Here is a 15026-nt window from a genome sequence, read left to right on the forward strand (position 1 = left end):
TTTTTTCCCTCTGTCTGTATACCTGTATCTGATCCTGTTCAGCCTGCTCTGACCAATGCAATTGTACAGTCATGAAAGAAGTCGCCCTGCCTGTTCCTTCCTTTCTCTAGACACATATGGGTCAGCGGTCACTAAACTGCTATCACCCCTGAGCTACCATCCTGGTGGTTTCCTGCACTGAAGACTTAACCCCATATGTGGGATAAAGTATAAAGATAAGTGCACTACATAGACACCGGTCACAGGAATAACCAGTATAGTCGCACCTCGGGCCTACGCCACACCCAGTGCATTACAGTCTATAATCTAGAAGTGTAAAGTGAATAGATATAAACACAACTTGGCATGAACTGCAGAATAATGATACTTATACTCCGCATAACCAGCTACAAAAACTTCACAGATCCAACTTTTTATTATTACTACAGACACAGGACAAAAGTCCACTATTTTTATGACCTGTACTTCAGTTTATGGCTGGTTGGAAATCTTTCCAATGATATACTCAAAATCACTGGTATAAATAAGCTGCGATGTTCTGCTGCGAGAAAGCAACGTAACATCTACTGCGAGAAAGCAATGTAACATCAGGCTGTGGCAACTGAATGATAATAGTGGGGAGACAAAACTTCAGTGACCCCTTAAAGATTCTAGTGAAACACTTCAGACACATGAAACATCTTATTAATTGGAAAATAGTATGAAACAATACATTTCTTGTAAGTTACATAAAATCTTTAAGCCACTGTATTTCCATGTATATAACACAAATGATTGACGCTGAGCCTATACAGCAATGTACAATGATCTGAAGCTTTCAACGTCTGCCACCTACTGGTAACACTAAGGAACTGCTCTTGTCATTACATAATAATAAAGGGAGTCTGTCAGCAGGAAAATCAGTACCAAACTAATGACAGTACCTTGTAGAGCGGCTTCTACACTTTCCATAGATGCCTTTCTTATTCTGCATTGCAGCTCAATATTCATGAAAAGCTGTGTTATTCTTATGTAAATTTCCTCCCACATACCAAAAATATACTGATTGGTAAATTGGCTCCCTGTATACCAATTGACCCTTGTGGGTGTTTGGGATGAGCACCTATATGGTAAACACTAACTCCACAAAGCTCCCTGTGCTTTGAGTTGAGTGTGAGAAAAGCGAATTACAAATGTTTGTCAATTCTATGTAAATCTATTGTAATGATAATTACCTTGTGTAAATAAGCCTTAAAGGAGTGGGACAGATCTCTCTGTACTCGAAGTCCTATTAGTGACTCCTCTATAAGTTACCATAGAGAACCACTAAGTGTCGGAGGCCACCTCTCTGGTCATCCCGATCATTGGAGCAGCCTCCATATATTGCCATACAGATGTAAGCCTGACTGCAACTTTTTCCAGAGGTAACATCTGATCCCTGGGGGACTGGAATGGCTGGTATGGCATCAATCAGCTGAATACAGATAACCTAGAAAGGAGAATTCAGGTACGGCAACATTCTGGCAGATTTGTGGTGTTGGTGTTCCCCCACTGCAAATCCTTAGTAAATTAGAGCACATGGGATCAAAGGTGTAAATTGAAGCTTCTGCACCCCAATGAAAAAATCTGTGCCCTTTAGAATAGATATATATTTTACGGGGCAAAGGATCCTTTGGAGGCCCCAATAGCAACTGTTCCCGTTACACCCCTAAATCTGTGTCCCTGCATCGTATTTTCAAAACACAATTGACATGTAGCAGGAAAGTTCCATTTATAACAATGACCATACTTTAGATTTTGCGGAAATCCCATGTTGGAAAATTCCACCTTGTTTGACCCAAAAATGTACCACGGTTTATTTATTAGATCACCTTTTAAGAATGGACAGAAACTTTTCAACAAACTACACATAAAGCAATAGAACGAATATAAGAAAATATGTAATATACCTTCAGGGAAAATGCTTCTTCCTTCATTTATTGGGCTCTTCTATTTCTTCATTCCCGTCCTAGATAAAATCTATCTTGGACTATCTACACAGACTGCAGCTCACTGTTATATTGAATTATAGCTCAGACTAGAGGAGAACGGAATCCCTGAACGCACATGTGAACTGAGCCTTAGCCAGGTTTCTGCTATTGTGTTGCTTTGAAGATGTGTGGAGAAAGCACTCACACTATAGCATGTCTTGTTATCACTAGTACTTTGCTGAAGTAGTTGTTTGGCACAATAGTAGTTAATAGCAGTTTCACAGACACAGCACAAGTTAGCATCAGTTTCTCAATGCTGTGTAACAGTGTGAGGGTAGTGGTCCTGTCACAACACACAGCAGTGTCACTGCTCACACAGGTCCTACCTCAAAGACAATCCCATGATTGCCTCTGCCCTGATAGAAGGCCAAAATGGTCACACTGGAAGTCCAGACAAAAGACATAAAAGAAGAGGCATAGCTAGCGGAGGTAAAGGGTGGGCGGTGACCCTGGGCCCACTGATACTGTGGGGCCCATCCTGGGGGTCACCATAAGAACATACTGTACTTTTAACTATATTGGTGTGTTCAGGACACAAATATAGATAAAATGCATCCTGCAATGCTAGCATGTAAACTGCAAGCCACTTCAGGCTTGTGGTTTACATGACACTATGACCACAGACAAGATGTCTGCTTCTCAGTACTCAGGCTCGTCACCAAGGAGCAGATCACGCTGACACCGTCTTTAATATTTCTGTCTGTTCCCCAGAAAAATTTCACACCGTCAAATTGTAATCTGGTGACCCACCTAATTGAAGCTGCTAAATCTCTTATCCCAGACTGCGCCCGTACCTTTCTCTGAGTGGCTGACTAAGGTTGACCAAATATCGAGATTTGAGGAACTGTTGAACTGGAATAGATTCTCCCACGACCGGTATAACAAGATCTGGGCCCCTTGGATCCGCTTTCGTGGCTCACAGGTTTACTACGATAAGATGACCTGCTGACCACTAGCTAGTCTTCACTACCTGCTACTCCCCGACCATGACAATTCAATTCTTTCGCTTCCCAGTTCCCGTCTTCTTTCTACATCTCTACATTTACTTCTACCTCCCCCCCCCCTCCTCCCCCTCTAATATTCCTATTCCCCTATCCAAACTGTACCACCTGTTTGTTAGCTCTAGACCTGTTGATTGTTTATTACAGCTCTAATATCAGACGTTTTCTTGCAGGTGTTTGTATTCACTTATTATTTCTCTGTATATTTTAATGATTGAACTTTACTCACTGCTGTTCATAAGCAATTTTTCTATATTGTATAATTTTTCAAAAACGTTCAATAAAACTTGATAAAAAAAAAATAAAAAATGTCTGCTTCTTGTCACAGGCAGATGTCATGCTGTACTCCCTCAGGAGTACACAGGGAGATTATTTATTTAAAAATGCATTTGCGGGTATTATATTTTATAATTGGACGTAACAGCAGGACGGAGACTTTCTGTAGTCATAAACAGGGTAGGTCAGGTGCATTGAAAAGTGAGGAGCCAAAGATATCTGTGTTGCACACTTTACAGAGACAAGTCACCGCTGGAAGAAGTGGTCCAGATGGAAGAGATAAGAAAAGTGAACAATTACAGACATCACCTATAGTCACTATTGTATTATAGACAATATTGTATACCTAAATGGTTTGCAGGGCTCTGTGTAATCTCTGTATCTACCCTGGTAAACTTGAGTTGGGGGTCCACTTGGTTGTGTTTGCTCCCCCGTGCTCAACCCCTTGCTACACTTCTCCATAAATGGCATGAAAAACTCCCTTCTACACAGAAGCTTTCCTGTTCAGTCTGACTACAAGATGTCAGGCCATAGAGTACAAGGGCTGTACTTTGAGTGGCAGGAAGTGAAACTGCCTTCAGCACCGCCAAAGAGCACAATTTGGTCCTCACAAATGTTATCAGAGATATAGTTATAGGGGTCGCAGAAGCCTCAACTGTGACTGGACCCCTAAGCCAGGTTGCTCATAGGCTCCTCTTTCCCCACTTTCTATGCCAGCTATATTCACCTAGCGGACTGTAGCAGGAACCCAGGTCACTTTTGCTTCCAAAGTACTTGCCGGGTGCTAGACCCCCGCCATTTCCCCCCTCAAAGTTCTATGACAATTGCTCCAGGCGCTGGGGATGGCTAACCAACCTGCCTTTTTTGCCTTGTAGCATTTCAAGCTTTATCCTGGTATTTTGCTCTTTCCAAAGAAGTTTAATTCTAAAATAAATATGAATAAGAATATACTTTATGGAAATATGCGATGGGAATCCACACAGGTAAGTTATTTAATAGGGAAAGTTCCCGTGGCATTAAAATGTTAATAGAATTGCCACAACCCACCACAGACATAGGCAGTTTGTACCATGTTTTTTTTTTTTATTTTAGACCACAAGTGTAGTAAAAGGGGGTCAAGATACAAAACCACATTGTCTGGGGGTCACAATCACTCCTAAGTATGTAAACTTATTTAGTATTTGCAACTGTAGCGGATCAGTGAGTAGAGAGCTAGGGAGCCGGTCTATCTACCGGATAGTTATAATGTACTGTCATACAGCAGTTATACAGTGCATTATGATATTGCATGTTCATGTCTCCTGCTGGCATGAAAAAAAAAAATTAAAAGTTTTGAAAAAGTAAATATGAAAATTATTATTTATTGCACAGGTCAGTTTTATTAGGAAAAAGGGAGAATTATAGGGGCAACACGGTGGCTCAGTTGTTATCACTGCAGCCTTGCAGCACTGGAGTCCTGGGTTCGAATCCCGCCAGGAACATCTGCAAGGAGTTTGTATGTTCTCCCTGTGTTTGCGTGGATTTCCTCCCATTCTACAAGGATATACTGAGAGGAAAAAAAAAAAAGTACATTGTGATCCCTATATGGGGCTCACACTCTACATAAAAAAAGGGAGAAATATAAAACAGACATATTTGGTATCACCAATAAATGTAATAAAATTTATAAATTTAATACAGTTGCTACACTAAAGTAAAATTGCTATTTTTGAGAGGCAGAATGAAAAAAATATAGCACTAATAAAAACTAAAAGTCATACCACAAAGAACAAACTCTCACACAGCTCAATTGATTCATGCAGTGACAAAATGCACATGTGAGGCTGAAGTTGAACCCTTCTACCATTGGATCTATGGGCATCGGTGTAGGAGGCAGGTACTGGTTGGCAGCGGCGCGTAGCTGGGTGACTTTTATGTATTTAGATACATAGTAAGGGCAGTGAATTGAACCTTTGCCCTGGGTGAAGGAAAACCTCATTAGGCTAAGGCCCCACGGGACGATCCGCAAAACATTTACGTAGATTTAATTGACATGTTACGATTTCCAAAACCGTGACGGTTTTGGAAATCACAGTGTGTCTGCGCTGCCATTTTTACTGCAAAGAGGGCATAGGATCGCATGAATCCCATCCACTTTGCAATTACTGTAAAACGCCGCAATTTTTCCAGCGGCGTTGCTGCCGGAGACAAATCACGGCATTTCTGACCCGTGGGATCCCGGCCTCATGGCTTTTCCTAAGAGCTTTTATCTACACACCTGAATGTCATTAATGATGTGACCTGAGCAAGTGATCGAGTGTTTGGCCTCATTCACACCCTACACTGTTGATTTAGGAGTAGTGTGCTGTCCATGGGTAACCCGCTTTTCACATCTGTGAAAAGTAGATCAAGTGGTTTTTTTTTTTTTGTTTAATTTTCTACATTGTGCATGTCTCTGGCCAGCTATAGTCACTCACATTTACTGAACAGGTGACCACAAAAAAGGCTCCTGTTTCTCACAATTCTATTGGAGATACAGCAATGAGAGCAACCATTTATAAGCGCTGACAGGGGCGGATCCAGGGCCGGGCGAGCCGGGCAACCGCCCGGGGCCCCGCGCTTAGCGGGGCCCCGCGGCCCGGCCCTAACAAAATGGTCCTGGTCCGTCTCGGCAAAGTCGGGCAACTTGCCTGTCACGATTCCAGCTCATCGGCGTCCGTCCGCCGATGAGCTGGAATACATACGGGATTAAAGCAGGAGCTGTGAGATCAGCTCCTGCTTTAAAGCTCCGGCCCAGCTTGCGTGTGTAGGCGCGATGACGTCACCACATCATGCCTACACACGCAAGCCAGGCCGCAGCTAAGCAGGAGCTGAGGTCACAGCTCCTGCATCGCGTATGTGACTGCACTGGAGTGAGAGAGGAGCGTCGGGGGAACGATGGAAGGTGAGTGATGGAAGGTGAGTGTAAGTGTTTGTTTTGTATTTAATATTAAGGTGGAACATAATGAAGGGGGCCCATGAAACTGGGGGGCAAATGAAGGGGAGGGGGGGAACGGCATGACACTGGGGAAGATGAAGGGGGTGGGGAGAGAACGGCATGAAACTGGGGACAAAGATGGAGGGGGCCCAAAGAAACTGGGGGGCAAATGAAGGGGAGGGGGGAACAGCATGACACTGGGGCAGATGAAGGGGAGGGGGGGGAACGGCATGAAACTGGGGCAGATGGAGGAGGGGAGAACAGCATGACACTGGGGCAGATGGAGGGGGGGAGAACAACATGACACTGGGGCAGATGAAGGGGGGGAGAACGGCATGACACTGGGGCAGATGAAGGGGGGGAGAACGGCATGACACTGGGGCAGATGAAGGGGGGGAGAACGGCATGACACTGGGGCAGATGAAGGGGGGGAGAACGGCATGACACTGGGGCAGATGAAGGGGGGGAGAACGGCATGACACTGGGGCAGATGGAGGGGGGAGAACGGCATGACACTGGGGCAGATGGAGGGGGGAGAACGGCATGACACTGGGGCAGATGAAGGGGGGGAGAACGGCATGACACTGGGGCAGATGAAGGGGGGAGAATAGCATGACACTGGGGCAGATGGAGGGGGGGAGAACGGCATGACACTGGGGCAGAACGGCATGACACTGGGGCAGATGAAGGGGGGAGAACGGCATGACACTGGGGCAGATGAAGGGGGGAGAACGGCATGACACTGGGGCAGATAGAGGGGGGAGAACGGCATGACACTGGGGCAGATGGAGGGGGGAGAACGGCATGACACTGGGGCAGATGGAGGGGGAGAACGGCATGACACTGGGGCAGATGAAGGGGGGGAGAACGGCATGACACTGAGGCAGATGAAGGGGCAAGAACGGCATGACACTGGGGCAAATGAAGGGGGAGAGAACGGCATGACACTGAGGCAGATGAAGGGGGGGGGGTGGCATGACACTGGGGCAGATGAAGGGGGGGAGAACGGCATGACACTGGGGCAGATGAAGGGGGGGAGAACGGCATGACACTGGGGCAGATGAAGGGGGGGAGAACGGCATGACACTGGGGCAGATGAAGGGGGGGAGAACGGCATGACACTGGGGCAGATGAAGGGGGGGAGAACGGCATGACACTGGGGCAGATGAAGGGGAGAGACCGGCATGACACTGGGGCAGAGACGGGGGGGACATGAAACTGTGGGCAGATAAAGGGGGAGAATGGCATGAAACTAAGGACAGAGATAGAGGGGGGGACATGAAACTAGGGGTAGATGAAGGGTGTATATGAAAATGGGGAGAGATGGAGGGGGGGACATATAATTTACGGGTGACTGTAGGAGGATTATACTGTGTGGAATCACATGAAAAATTAATGAGTGGGCGGAGTCAACATAAAAGTGGGCGGGGCCTAATTTGCTGCGCGTAGGGCCCCGCCAAAGTCAATTGCCCAGGGCCCCGCAAACCCTGGATCCGCCACTGAGAGCTGAAGTAAGCCCCCCCCCCTCCTTCCGCACAATCAGCAGGAAGCCATTCCAACACCTCACGCCCGGGGAGGGGAGGTCCCTAGTGACAGTGTTCAGGATTAGGGCATGTGTCATGCTAATATCTGTCTACATACACACAGATTATAATAGTTAGGTAAAGTCTGGCATTGCCTCCATTATATTATTAACACAAAAATGAACAAAAAAAAACTACATTAAAAAAACAAAAAAACAAAACAAAAACAACTATAAGCAAAAAGACATACTACTACATTTTCCCCAAGGCATCTACAGGCCACTATGGATTAAACATAGCATTACAGAAATTCTAAATAATGATAAAAATCTAATCATTCCCCCATTTTCGGACGTATATATAAAATCAGGAATGAACCTTTCCTTGCCCTGCAGTAATGTGATCCTGACCCATTATCAATGGTAGAAAACAAGCCATCCGAGCAGTAGGCCAGATTGTTGCGTTACACTTACCAGTTGCGAGTCCTCTACTTTCTGCACCTTTTTCGGTGTTTCTGTTGATCTTGTTGGCACACAAAGGCTCCTACATATCCCAGTTTAGCCCACAGTTAAGCTGTTTGTTTTTCCACACCTACACTTGGCCATTACAATACAGATTTAGCCTTGGATGGGGGATGGGTCAAGAATTCTGACTTGCAGGCTGGTTCACACACACCATCTGTAGGGTATATTTACACATTTAGGGGTTTTTTTAGATGCAGTTTTTGAAGCTAAAACCAGGAGTGGATTGAAAAAGTGGAGAAGTAGCACCTGTCCTACATACGTCACTCCCTTTGTGATCCACACCTGGTTTGGGCTTCAAAAATGGCATCTGAAAACCTGAACATGTAAACAGACCCTAAAAAGAACTGCATGGTTTTCTCATTGCAGTGAGGTCTCTGGTTGACTGGCAGGCCAACAAAATGTGCGACTCAGATGAAGTGCATTATAAAGTGCTACTCATTACTGCAATAAAAAGCATGCAGTTATTGATATGAAAAAAAGCTTAGTGTGAACCTAGTCTTACTTACATATGAATGTTAATATTTAGTAATTTCAAAAGATTAATTAAAAAGTTTAAATTTCAGCCCATCCCGTGACTGGAAATACTCCAGGTTGTACATTAGATTAGATTACCAAAAAGAAGTCCAAAATTGTGCAGGACATATAATTCAGTGTTTGGAAGAATTAAAGGGATTATCCAGTTTGTAATATTGACGGTTTATCCCAAGGGTAAGTTCACACCATAAAAGGTAGCTACGACTGGATGCCGGTGCAAGAAAACAATCTGTAGCTAGGTAATAAAACTACAGGTGAGTGCACCAGTAAGACTCACTTAGGCTGGGTTCACACTGGGATTTTTGGGCCGGATTTTGATGCAGAGGCAGTTTCAGAATCCAGTCCAAAAAAAAAAAAAAACGGCTAGCCACAACTGGATGCAGATGCAGTGCACCGGCATCCAGTCGCGGCATTCCACTCCGGATTAGGCCCAAATGTATGGGCGTAGTCAGGAGGGAGTATTTGCTCCGCGGAATCTGCGGCAAGAAAAGTCAGGTCGCTTCTTTTTTCCACAAGCAGCACAAAACCGCTAATGGAAAAAAGAAGTGAATGGCTCCCATTGAAGTCTATGGGAGACGTTTTTTTGGAGTCGGATTCTGACACGGATTCCGCATCAAAATCCAGCCCAAAAAACCCGGTGTGAATCCAACCTTAGGTAAAATACCCTTCTCCTGCCAGTAAGAGAAGTGCAAGAGACACCAAAAGATGGGTAAAATAGGGTGTATATAGCAGAAGGTACTGTCAAGAAATGCATGGTATGCTGTATCTCAGGTTAAAGTGTAATACTTATATAGAGGTTCTAGTGTCATATGAATATGGTTATGGTAATTCTACTTGACGTGTTGGACATCATATAAAAGCGGTTGGTGCAACCCGACAAACAACATCACGCAGAACAGTATGTGATCGCGGTAGCCTCTCCTATACACAAAGTTCAAGCAAAAGCCATGAGCCATCTTGGCTACAGGCTCTGACATAGTTGACAGCCCCTCCTTATCAGTAGCCAATTTCTTGCTGCTTTTTCAGCTCCCACACAATGTACCACACGTGGTTGAAGTCACACTCCATACTATGGCCACCCGTCCTCTGACTTCTAAGTACATCATGTGGCATCAGCTTATGTGTGGTTGTTCCTAAATAACCTTATAGATCAAGTTCTTTCTACATTAGTGACCTATGCACTGCAGTGGGGGTCTAGCATCCGGGACCCCTGCTGCTCAGCTGTTTGGAAGTGCCTTGGAGCTTGCGGCAGTGACCATGCAATGCAATTACAACCTTGTCCCATACAGGTGAAAAAATTTAAGCTGTAATTACATTGAACACCCACTATGAAACACAAGGAATGAGAAGTAAAGACGGTCAAGGTACGATCAGCAGGGTTCCTGGGTATTGGACCACCCCTAATCTTGTATCCTGAGGATAGATCATCAATATATATGAACTGGACAACCCTCGTAATATGCCCCAAGTGTGCAAGAGTAACAAAGTCTATAACATAGATAAAAGTGGACATGTACATGTTCTGTATAGATAGCAAGTGTCCCATAAGAATAATTTCCTCTGGTAAACCCAAGAAATCCCACTCCCTTACGGTTTATTTACCTTTTTATGGCAGAAATCTGCTGTAAAACCCTCTAGACTTGTGCTGCATTGGCTTCTTACACAGGCAAATCCAATAGAATAATGAAGACTACTTTTGGAGCGTTGCAGGACATCATCCACCTGACGCTACCTGGAACTTGTTCATGTGCAGGTGTGAAGAAATATCCACATTACAAAGGGTCAATATTATTGGCAGGAAGTGACAGAGCAGTGGGGTCAGCAGCGAGACTCTGCTGCCACATGCTGGAGATGAGATCCCTTCCGGCCTCTTTAGGTAACAAATAAAACGTAAGTGTTACTGGGTACAAAGGTCGACAGTGGTAATAACAGGACAGCTTTCTGACCAGAAAATACGCACATACTTGCAACCTGATCTGACAACGTGAAGGCCTCACACCACAAAAAATATTAGAGGATAAATATTAAATTATAATAATTGTATTATCCATGCTGCTGTAACACACTGAATTTCCCAATGGTGGGACTATTAAAGGATTATCTTATCTTAAAGGATAAAAAGTCAAAGTTCAACCCTTTGGCTAAGTGTATTGCAGGCCACGTTTAAACATCAGAAAACCAATAAATATTCCCAAAACATCAAAATTATCTAAAACACATATGTATTTAATCAATACCCAGTATCAAAAGAAATCAACCGAATCATGATCTATAATTTTGCAGAAAAATACAATTAAAGGGAGTCTATCATTAGAATACCCTTTTTAAACTAAATACACGTAGGAATATTATTTTGATCCATGCCGCCGTTCCAGAGAAATATCTTCTTTCTTCCATATGCAAATGAGTTCTCGCAGCACTGGAGGTGTCCCCTGCGCTCAAACAGCAATGGGGGTGTACCTAGTGCTGCTTGAAAAGTCTCCAGCAACGGCCTCTGTGCTGCGAGAAAACTCATTTGCATAAGGAAGAAAGATGTTGCTCAGGAACAGCGGCATGGATCAGAATAAAGGTAAGAGAAGAATAGCCTTTCTTAAGACTATTCCTATGTGTATTTAATTTAAAAAGGGTTGGCTAATGATAGAATCCCTTTAAAAAAAAATTCTGGAACAATGTAGTAACCAGGAGTGTCCAAAAATACTATTGTTTTTACGTAGACATGACAAGGACAGATCAATCCAATGCTAGTATGTTCAGATATAACAGCATTATGTCTATCACTCCCCAGAAGTAGTAATCCATATTAGAGATGAGCAAATACTATTCAAAACTCCAGTTTCGAATAGCACGCAACCATAGGAATGAATGGACGCAGCAGTCTCGCAGGGGGTTAAGCCGCCAGCAAAGTCTGCGTGCCGGCTGCTTCCATTCATTCCTATGGGTGCGTGCTATTCAAAACGGCCGTTTCGAATAGTATTCGCTCATCTCTAATAACCATAACAATGCGACAAATGAATTCATGTATAATATCAAATCACAACACACAATTCATAAATAAACAAAACAATATTAAAAAATCCTCAAAATAATATTAAATGCCCAGATGTATTTAATTTAATTTCAGTAACTTTATATACCATTATTTGGATTATTATTTACGATGTTGGATATTGTTTGAATGAAGATGGATTTTGGATTAATTTAGTTGCTACGACCCCTAGTATCTTTTCTATCTGCTATTCTGAGCTTGTGTGTGTTCTTTCTTGTACTATTACTGTATCATCTATACTGCTGTAACACACTGAATTTCTCCATGGTGGGACTATTAGGGCTAGTTCACACGGGGACATGGACGCTGATTTTGACAGCGGATTTCGCGGCCAAATCAGCGTCCATACAATGTATCCCTATGTGAACTGCTCGCTTTTTTTTTTCTGCTAGCTCCGCCCAGCCGCAGCGCCCTCCATATCGGCTCATTCATTTGAGCCGACAGCGGAGGTGAAAGCCGCGACCGCGATGGTCGTGGCGGGAGCAGTTCACATAGTGTGGACATTGTATGGACGCTGATTTGGCCGCAAAATCTGCTGTCAAAATCAGCGTCCATGTCCCCGTGTGAACTAGCCCTTAAAGGATTATTTTATATCAAAACCAGAGTTGGTCAAAATATAGAAGAGATGCAAGTCTTTCCATGATATTGTCTCTCTCTAGGTCCCTTCCTTGGTTTGGCTTATACAATGAAAAATTCAACATATGAAAGGTCCTGGAGGGTGCATTCAGATGGTGCAGTTGGGTATGGTTAAAACCAATCAAAAAGCTCATAGAAAATGCCTGTTTTCCTGCAGTTACATTTATACAGGTGAAGTCTCATTCACAGTCAGTATTTTTAATATTTGTAAAGCCAAAGCAAAGAGTGTAACACAGAGTACAATGGAAAGATCTGCACATATTTAACAAAGTACAGATGAGCTAATCTGAGAGCGTTTATCCAATTCGCCTACAGTTTTCATATTTGTGGTTTGCATTCCATCTGGATAAATCCCTTTCTTCAGAGATTTAGCACAGTCCTTACCAATAAATTCCTTTAAAGTTGGAGAAGTTTCACTGAACAGTATTGCATAACCAGTTTCCTGGACACGGCTATTTTTGCCTTCATTTACCAGAAACTTATTCACATACCCAAGTGCACAATCCAGTTGAGGTTTATTATCCTTAGGTATGCAGAGTCAATGAGACCCAGTACAACTTGTCTGTATAGCTTCAGGCATCGCCACCACATACACAGCAAATCAGCACGTTAGGTCTTGTTTCTACGACATAGTGAAAAACCCTGCAAAGCTATTGCTATATAGAAATGTAAGAGTTCTACATACTGTGTGCAACTGATACAGTGGTGATAGTCAATGTACTTTGCTCAGACCATTTGTGATATATTCATCAATTATTTAGACTCCACGTCACTGATATTCTGTTAATCCCATAGTTGTGATTGGAATTTGTCTATAAATTTATATAGGGGGTTGGAAAGAACTGAAAACCTCCCAGCCGCTGCTCTATCTTCCATTCCCTCCCCCCCATATAGCACTCTGACCCATTCATTTCTATGGGCCCATACATATGACCATGAATTACACGATTATATGTGCGGGCCAACAGTCAAAATATGGAACAGATCCTATTCCTGTCCATGCTGTGCAGCCCGGGTTCTGTGGCTCCTAGCCATTAAATGTAAGGGGGCTGGTACGCGGGTGATATGTGTATCACTCATGCCATTCAATAATGGCAGCCAGTTAGCACATGGACTGATCAAATGCTGAACCCACCAAATAAATGACCTAAACCCCCTAATCCATTTATGTAGTCATGTGTCAAAATCATCTAGGTAATTTAACCCCTTTCTGCTGCAGGCAATTTTCAATTTGGCCATAGGGTTTGTTTTTTTTGGGTTTTTTTTTTTTTTTTTAAACGTTCACTAAACTATGAGGACTTTATGTTTGCAAAACAAATTGTTCTTCAGAATGGTACCGTTATTCTGTACAATTCACTGCACAGCCAAAATGTTTATTGCAGTACAATTCTAGAGATACCAAATATATATGATTTTATTTGCATTTCAACGCCTTTTTTAAAAAAAAAAAAAAATTCTTACAGTTGCTATATGCTGACATGCATTAAGTTTCTGTGTACAGGGATGAATAGGGCATTTTAGTTTTATTTTTTGCAGGGTCAGATGTGCTTTTTAGTTATAGGGGCACGGCACTAATCGTTAAAATTATAGTAGTGAATTGCTATGTAAATGATTCACCAACATGTTAAGTAAAGCTCAGCTTACATTTCCTTTGAATGTTTACTTTCCAGCTTTATACTGACACGGTATGAGACATAACAGGTGCAGTTATATAATAACCTCAGTGAACTGAGTAATATTCAGCAGGTGACAGCGAGGTCACTTATTATAGGAGGGTCATGTAGTCTATTAGGTAATTCTGAGTTACTGTAAGAGAATGTTCACACAGCTGAGTTTTTGTGCTAAAAACAAACAAAACAAAAATAGACTTGAAAACGGAAAAATAAAGGCTGTGACTGAGGTTAATCAATCCACAGTTTCCACAAGAGTTATGCATGGAAGCCACATCAAATTCACAATGTTATTATTTTTATTTTGTTGTACATTGCACTCTATTTAAAGAGGCTAGAATGACATGATAGGAAGTGTAAGGGTCCATCCACATGGAGGAAAATGGTGAGGAATTTGGTGTGGAATACTAGCAGAAAAAGGGATCCACTGAAGTCAAATGGGAGGCTTTATTTATTTATTTTTTTTCCAGCAGTGAAATTCCACACCAAGTTCCTCACCATTTTCCTCTGTGTGAATGGACCCTAAAACAGCCCCCCCCAAAAAAAAAAAACAAAACAAACCATCAGTGTATAGTGGGGTCTGTTAAAATGAACAAAATTAGGTCATTATCTATTATTTTGACAGACTATTAAAAGAACAGTCATGTGAATAGCCTCCATTCACTTGAATTGAATTCTGCTGTGAGATGTCCATTAAAAAAACAAAACAGACATACACAGCCTTTATAGGCTGAGGCTCCACGGTGCGGAAACACAGATTCTTTCGTTGTGTTTTTTTGAGCCAAAGCCAAAAATGGCTACAGAGGGAATGGAGAATATATAGGAAGTTCTTATACTTCTCCCTTCTTCTC

The 15026-nt window shown here is 42.9% G+C and overlaps 1 protein-coding gene and 1 long non-coding RNA gene across 2 annotated transcripts in view; one reads left to right on the plus strand and one right to left on the minus strand.

The window, feature by feature from the left end:
• SLC39A5 (solute carrier family 39 member 5) overlaps nt 1-10565 on the minus strand; it is a 40399-nt gene extending 29834 nt beyond the window's left edge. Inside the window, exon 1 of the mRNA XM_075262857.1 lies at nt 10426-10565. The gene's annotated coding sequence lies outside the window, so the exon portion shown is untranslated. The remainder of the gene's footprint in view (nt 1-10425) is intronic.
• The window catches only part of LOC142195709 (uncharacterized), a 293946-nt gene that overhangs the window by 43419 nt on the left and 235501 nt on the right, over nt 1-15026 (plus strand). The gene's annotated exons all lie outside the window — the stretch shown is intronic.

Source organism: Leptodactylus fuscus, chromosome 2, assembly GCF_031893055.1.
Source record: "Leptodactylus fuscus isolate aLepFus1 chromosome 2, aLepFus1.hap2, whole genome shotgun sequence".
NCBI lineage: Eukaryota > Metazoa > Chordata > Amphibia > Anura > Leptodactylidae > Leptodactylus > Leptodactylus fuscus.